This window comes from Crocodylus porosus, unplaced genomic scaffold (assembly GCF_001723895.1).
Source record: "Crocodylus porosus isolate Cpor-Errol unplaced genomic scaffold, CroPor_comp1, whole genome shotgun sequence".
Classification (NCBI taxonomy): domain Eukaryota; kingdom Metazoa; phylum Chordata; order Crocodylia; family Crocodylidae; genus Crocodylus; species Crocodylus porosus.
Window position 1 is genome coordinate 17,565,422 of NW_017728943.1, and position 8,500 is coordinate 17,573,921.

Consider the following 8,500-nt stretch of genomic DNA (forward strand, 5'->3'; position numbering starts at 1 on the left):
GCAGAGGGATGAAGTTGCGGTCAGGATCTTCACTTCTGTTCTTTCTGCATCTGTACACTGAGTGCCACCAGCCATGACAATGATTCCCACAAATTGTGTTAGTACATCTTGTGGGTGGTGTGAATATGCTTCCTGCAGTTTGCTGCCTAATGACATTTTCAGCCATCTGTGTGTGTCTGCTGGTGACCAAAATGTGGCAAGATAGCTGTTTACCTCATCCCATACAGTTGCCAATATCCATCTTTGGCTTGAAATAACAAAAATAATAGTTTTGCTTCTGCCAAGTTAGAAAACATTTCTTCAGTTGCAGACATTTGGTAGTAAGCTTTTACTAGACATTTGCTAAAATTGTTTGCATCTAGGCATACGTGGAGCTTGCCTGCTTTCACAAAGGCTACAACACTGCTTGTTCTGTTTATTATCTATGGGCCTTTAGCAATTATTCCGTTCTTCATATACCATATTTTCTTGCATACGGTATGCCCCAGAATAAGATATGCACCTTGTTTTTGAACGGCAAAATCACAGAAATCATATAATCATAGATGAAGAAAAGATTTCATAGATTTCATAGACATTAGAGCTGGAAAGGACCTCGAAGATCATCAAGTCCAGCCCCCTGCCCCAGGGGCAGGAAGTCAGCTGGGGTCAAAGGATCCCAGCAAGATAAGCATCCAAGCATTTCTTGAATGAGTCCAGAGTAGGTGCCTGCACCACATCTGGAGGGAGTCTATTCCAGATCTTGGGGGCTTGGACTGTAAAGACATTTTTTCTTATGTCCAGCTGTAACGGGGGGGCCATCCCGGGCCGATTTAACCGTGGCCCACGCACCTGATTCTGGGCTAACTGCCCACCTTCTCACCCACCATGCCTTGTTGTTAATTAGTTAAATGATGTAATTAAGTGGGAGGCTGCCCATTTCCTGCCCCGATGCCAGGGGGTGCTATCTGCAGCTCCATTCATCCCCTACACCACAGCCCAAGCCTTGCAGATGGCATCTCAATGTTATCATCATCACCGGCCCCCACTCTGGGCCCCAGAATCCTCCTAATTGAACCCTGCCTGGATTCCTCTCCTCAGGCAGTCTATACCACCTTCATCCTGGGCAGCATAGCTCCCTGAACCACTTCCCCTTGGGGTGTGGTCCCCCTGGGGCCTTTGGCTACCAGCCCCGGCCCACCTCCAGGCCAGTCGGAACCCCAGGCGCGCAGCTTTTGGGCGTCCCTTGTGGTGGGCCCCCGGCCCTTAGACCCTTCCAGTCCTCCCCCCAGCATGGGCCAGTCAGGGGGAGCTCAGACAGGCCTGAGTCTATGGCCTTTTCTCTTTCTCCAGGGGTCCACCCTTCAGGCCCTCCAAACAAGGGGTTATCCACCTGGTAGTGGGAGCTAGGTGTTAAGGCACCCTGACTCGCCTTTCACCGGGGTGGTAACTGGCCTGGCATTTCTAGGGGCTCCCGCACCACTGAGAGCCCCACCAGGCCACCCACTCCTGGCAGGGTGCAGTTTTATGTCATGCCCAGGACCAAGAGCCTCCTGACCGTCCCCTACAACTCCTTCCTTACCTCCAGGTGATATCCGCAGCTCTCCAGCCAGGCGATGTTGTGGCCTGGCCTCCAGCAGCTGGACTGCACTGCTTATATGGCCCTAGGTTCAAAATAGCTGCCTTCATCAGGCACCTGGCACCTTCCAGCTCCAGGCCCTTAAAGTGGCAAGCACAAACAGTGCCCTGCCACAGCAGCCTAAAATGGTCTCGTAGGAGTTTATGACCATTGGTCCTTGTTTTCCCTTGGGGCGCTCTGGTGAACAAATGTTCTCCAAGATCCTAATGAACACCCCTTGTATACTTATAAGCAGCCACTAGGTCCCCCCTGAGCCTACACTTTTCTAGACTGAAGAGTCCCATGGCTCTCTGCCTAGCTTCATAAGGCCTGTTCTCTTGCCCTCTGATCATGCGCATGGCTCTCCTCTGGACTCTCTCAAGCTTCTCCACATCCTTCTTGAATTGTGGAGCCCAGAATTGGATGCAGTACTCCAGCTGTGGCCTCACCAAGGCCGAGTACAGCAGGAGGATGACATACTGAGATTTACTTGAGAAGCAGCTATGGATGCAAGCCAGAGTTTTGTTTGCTTTACCATCTGCGACATCGCATTGGTGGCTCATGCTCATCCTGTGGTCAATCATGACCCCCAAGTCTCTTTAAGCAGTGGTGCTAGCAAGTGTAGCACTGCCAAGCCTATAAGTGTGCTGTGGGTTTCCCCAGCCCTGAGGTGGAGTACCTTGCATTTATCAGTGTTGAACGTCATCAGGTTTGTGTCTGACCACTTAGTAAGCTTATCCAAGTCAGCCTGGATCACTAGCCTGTCCTCAGGTGTGGATGTTATGCCCCAAAGTTTAGTGTCATCAGCAAACTTAGCCAGTGCGCTTCTGACACCAATGTCCACAGTGTTGATAAAGATGTTGAAGAGAACCAGTCCAAGGAGAGAGCCTTGGGGGATGCCACTGGTTATGGAGCTCCATAATGACTTGCTGCCATCGACCACTACTCTGTGGGTCCGACCTCGGAGCCAATTTCCCAGCCATCAGACTGCGGTGTAGCCAAGGCCACAGTTGGCCAATTTTTCCATGAGGAGGTCATGGGGCACCAGATCAAAGGCTTTTTTAAAGTCAAGGTATACAACATCAATATCTTCTCCCTTGTCCAGGTGATAAGTCACCTGGTCATAGAAGGAGGTGAGATTGGTCGGGCAAGACCTACCCGCGACCAACCCATGCTGGCTATCCCTCAGGATGTTGCCCTCAGCCAGCCTGTCCAGAAGGATTTCCTTGATAATTTTCTCGAGATTCTTACCAGGGATTGAGGTCAAGCTGATTGGCCTGTAATTCTCAGGATCTACTTTCTGCCCTTTCTTGAAGATGGGTACCACATTGGCCTTCTTCCAGTCTTCAGGTACTTCATCTGAGCGCCATGAATTTTTGAATATTTTTGCCAATGGTTGGGCTATGACACCTGCCAGCTCCTTAAGTACCCTAGGGTTTAATCTGTCAGGACCAGCTGACATGAAAGTGTCCAGCCTCTCAAGGTGATCCTTTACTAGATCAACACCAGTGCTGGGTACAAATATGCCCTCACCCTGGCTGTCCCGTGTTTTGCTAGGTCAGGCAGTCCCACTAGACTGAAGAAAGACCGACGCAAAGTACCCATTAAGCAGGTTGGCCTTTTCCTGGGTGTCAGTTATCAGCTGTCTCATTTCATTCAGCAGGGTCCAGTGTTGCCCTTGCTTTTTTTCCAACTCCCTGCATATCTGAAAAAGGACTTTTTGTTATCTTTGGTATGTGAAGCCAGATGGAGATCAGTTGCAGCCTTGGCTGTCCTGGTCCGCTCCCTGCAGGTACAGACCAGTGCTGAGTACTCCTCCTTGGCAGTAATTCCAGCCTTCCATCCTTTATAAGTCTCTCTTTTGAGGTGTAAAAGGTCTTCAAGTTCACTGCTGAGCCAGGGGGGTTGCTGTGCCCTTTTGCTACCCATCCTCCAAGATGGGATAGTCATCCGTTGTGCTGTCAGGATCACTCCCTTGAGGAGCAACCACTCCTCTTGGACTCCTCTTCCTGTTGAGTGGTGGTCCCTTAGGGCCTTGACAATGAGCCTCCTGAGCTTGTCAAAATCAGCTTTCCTGAAGTTGAGGACTTCAGTATTGCTGACTGACTTGCCAGCTTTGCAATGAAAAGTAAAGGTGATCAGCTCGTGGTCACTATCACCCAGCTTTCCATCGATTCTTAGGTCACTGACTATGTCACCCCCTTTGGCCAGTACCAGGTCCAACAATGCTTTACCTCTCATTGGCCCATAGACTTCTTGAGTCAGGTAGAGCTTGGCCACGCACATGAGGAAGTTTGCGGCTGATTGGATTTGGCTGAGTGCTCTTCCCATGAGATGTCCAGGTAGTTGAAGTCTCCTACGACAACCATGCACCAAGAGCATGAAGCCTCATCCAGTTCCCTGGCAAATCCCTGGTCCAGCTCTTGTTTCTGGCAACTGGTTTTTGGTCTGTAGTAGACTCCTACCATGATGTCCCTTGAGCCATGTTCCCCATGTATTTTGACCCAGAGAGACTCCAGTTGTTCCTTCTGGGTGCCAATGTCAATTTGGAGGGACGTGTAGCTGTCCTTGACATAGAGGGCTACACCCCCACCCCTTTTATCTGTACAATCACGCCTGTACAGGTTATAGGCATCTATACCCATGGCCCAGTCATAGGTGGAGTCCTACCAGGTCTCCGTTATCCCTATGAGGTGGTAGTCATTCTTGTTTAGCAGGAGGACTAGTTCCTCCTGTTTATTCCCCAAGCTCCTGGCATTGGTGTACAGGCAGGCAAGTGTCCCACTGGGGGTCCCTGGCTTCCCTACAGATCATTTTGGGGCTAGGGTAGGGGTGCCTTAGCCTGCTAGATTTACGAGGGTTGCCCAGTGGGCTAGCAGTGGTGATAACCCCCCCCCAGATCTTTCCTTGTAGTCAATAACAGAGTAGCATCAGCCAGGGAGCTGAGCCTATTCATTGTTCTGATTCCTGTGGATTGCAGGCAGATTTTTCTTTAAATTTGCCCAGTAAGCAGCAGAAATGGCTTGGCCATATTTTTTGCATATAATATTCTAGCAACTGGTTTTTGGAAACGGGTATGTGTTGTATGTGAGGAAATTATAGTATTTTATTGTATTTGCTAGGTTTTAAAGCAATGAGTATTCTACAAGGTAGGTGATAAACAGATTGATCAATTTATCTCATACCACGTATAACTTGCCTGAAAGACAACACAACTACAAATAAAAGGTCACAAGCCCAGAGATCCATTGGGCTAAAATCACTAAGGTGTGCTAGTTTCTTTAGGCAACAGCATACAGAGGAGTGATGTAGCGTCATGTCCGAATGCCTGTGATGCTCCAAGCTTGAACAATCATGTCACTGGGTGAACATCAGCAGCCTTTAGCATAAGTCCACAGGGAGTCTTGAACGTCTGCCTCTAGAACCAGAGTTCAACACAGTAGCTGCTGCTACAGCAACTCCATCCCTTTAAAAAACATCACAGCAATATTTGCAACTACAGGGATGCCACATAAGACAAACTACTCTTGATCTGTTATTGACTTTGCTTGCATGGCTACTGTATGAATAATTTGTTCCTGGTTTAGTGTCAGAAGGGTTCATGCATTCAGTAGTTATTGGTTTCTCCTTAAATCAAAGCATGGATTCCAAATAGTCATACCCAACTATGAGCTTTCTTCTAGTTTATCATGATCATTTTGAATTCTAATCCTGTCCTACCTGTTTGGTACCATCTGCAACAATGTACTCTATTTCCATAATCTAAATCACTAAAGGAAACTGGACAGATCCTTGAGAGAACCCACTGGGTAGGTCCTCCTCCATTACAATGAACTACCGATAACTCTACAAGTTGAGCTTTTCAGCCAGTTGTACACTCACCATAAAATAATTTCACATAGGGCATATTTCTCTAATTTGTTTTATGAGAACGTTATATGGGACTGTATCATTATATATAATATTTACTGCTTCCCTTCCATGCCAGAGTAGTTTATATGCCAAATAAGGAAACTAGATAATTTTAACATTACAGTATAACCTCATACATCAAAAATCTGGAATTATCAAAAATCCAGCACTTTTTAAAATTACAGTTGGACGGGGAGTAGTGGCAGACGGTCCTAGAACAGTGGAGGTGGAAGCTCGCACACAGCAACTGCTGTTGCTATCCACCATCCCATGCTGCTGCTACGTGTGCAGCTGCTGCTCCAGGATCAGCCACCGCTACTCTCCTTCCTCCCCCTGCTCCAGAGGCAGCTGCCGCTTGGTTTAAAAAATCCAGAATTTTCATATTTCCAGCAGGTACTCAGTCCTGAGCATGCTGGATTTATGAGATTGTACTGTATTTGCTCGTCACAAATCCATGTTAGCTGTTTCTTTTCACCTTATTTTTCTCAAAGTTCTTATAAACTGATCATCTTTTCCAGTGTGTAGTTGGAGATGGAACTTTTAGCAAAGTTCATATGACTAGTCTATAGTCATCAGGCTTTTAATATAAAGCCAGTTACACTTTCATGTGTGTAATGGCTAGCCCTTCTTCAGTAAATTGAAAGATGACATTTAGCTTTGCTGGTAATTTATCTACTTAAATTTACATGGCTGGCTTTCAAATTGTTTTAACTTATTGCTCACCTCTGTGGGTGCTTCCTGGAATTTTCCATTCTTTGTGATAGAGAACAATGACATGGGGGTCTTTCTTGTTCCATCCAAGAAATCATACTGTTTTTAAGAGTCACAAATCTTACTCAAAGAAAGAAAGAAGATTAAATAATTCACAGGGATTAAGTAATTCACCAAACACTCTTTCAAGGCTTTTTAAAAAATTAATTTCTGCATTTTTGCTGAAGGGAAGTATGATGCAATAAGACAATATAAATATTTGTTAAATTTGATTGGAGAGACTCCTCAAGACACTTGACTGTTTCTAAACTGTATGGAGGTCAGAGTCATTGCCAGGGAGAAGGACCTAGCATTTGGGTGGAAAATATGAGAAGACTATTCTATATGAGTGTATAAACATGGACACTTACATGTCCCCCTTTCGTTCTGAGAAAGATAGGGCAATTATCACCTACAGGTAATTTCAATAGGATTTCCTGGGTGTGCTGAACTCCTTTAGGCTTCATGGAAAACCCGTTTCTGCTGGAAATCTACTTTCATATGGGAGGGCAACAGCCTTCCCCATAGATTCTGGCAACTCTAGCAACTGATCTTCTAAGAATTACTGGAGGCAAAAAAGACGTTGAACTCATTCTAGCTAGTTATTTCAGGGAACACACAGCTCACAAGAAAGACAGGGAAAAAAAATATATTCACCCAGGGAGAACAGTCTCCAAATTCTCCTGCATGACATCAGCATAGAGGTTCTTCTGCTACTCACCCAAATGAGCCCTCCTTTGCTACACAGCCTTGAATCATGTGAAATAACAATGAGCCCCGACTTAATTCATTGCTGCCCCATGGATAACCGAATCACTCGGTCACAGGTTGGATAATGCAGAAGCAGAGCCAGCAACAGCTGGACTGAGAGAGAAGGGTTCTCCGTGCTCCCATGGTACAAGATGCTTCAGAAGAGACTAATCGTTTACTTTTATGTAATAAAGGTGCTGGTGAAGAAAAAATAGCTGGGAACAAAGGGTAAGAGAAAGAAGAAGGACAAAGAAAGATAAAAGAGATAAGTTTAAATGCATGAAGAAAAGGCAAGGGACACAAGAGGGAAAAAAAGAGCAGGACCATTGTTCATTTGACCAGGAGGTGGCAGCCCATTTGTATATAAAAGCTCCCTAGAAAATAAAACAACACAAAAATGGTCTTGATTCCTTTATCTCCTCACACATAGATTTTCCTTACAAATTACTTTCCTGTCTCAAACAGCTTACTCTGCAAACTCACTTGAATGATCAGGATAAAATTTTTACCTGTTGGATGCATCTCTCAGACTCTTGATGGACCATATGGAAATCCTCAAATAGAGCCATCATATCTTCCCTGTGTGTTGTTCCCAGTTCTGTGTTTGCTCAGGTAGGACAGTCAGGAACTGTTTCAGAATAGCATATCCAAGATCTGTGCCTTGAAGTAGATCTCTGGCTTCAACCCCTGATGGCTGATTATAAATCTCTATAGGTCCTCTGGTCTCCTGATAACAGAATCATCCTAAGCACTGACATTAACCCAGTGTCTATATTTAGTCCATGATTTTTAGTACCCAGGAGGTTGAAGAAGTGGAGTTCATAGGCTCGTCTCTGGGAAAAGTTTTGTAAGTTTCCTTTGAGGATCAGCTCTGAGAGAGTGGAGAGAGAGTGGTTTTCTTGTGAGAAATGTGTCCCCACAGGTAATTGGGTATTCCTGTCTTCGAGCAAAGGTTCAGTGCTTGTTTGAAGGCTAGGATGGGTGGCTTTGGGAAGATCTTTTTAAAAGTAGGGTCTCTTTCTAGTATGGGTTGCAATCATTTGTGGATTTTCCGTACAGGTTCGAGGGAGGGGTGATGTGTCATAACCAGAGGTGTGCTATTTGTTGGGGAGGTTTCTTCTGTACTGAAGCAGTTCTTCACGTGGTATCCAGGTGGCTCTTTTAAACATGCGATCTGTCTCTCTGGAGGAGTGTCCTTGCTGGGTAAAAGCCTTTTTAAGATTGGTGAGGTGGCAATCCCGGGTTTCTCTTCAGTGCAAATTCAGTGGTATCTGAGGGCTTGGCTGTATATCACAGCTTTTTTGGTGCATTTAGGGTGATTGCTGGTTCTGTGCAGATATGTATGTTGGTCTGTGGGTTTTTTGTATAATGTGGTCTGTATTTTATCAGGATACAGATCATCATGTCTAAAAAGGAGATGTTGATGCTGGAGTATTCTAGAGAAAGTTGGATGGAGGGATGGTGATTGTTGAATTTCTGATGGAACTCAAT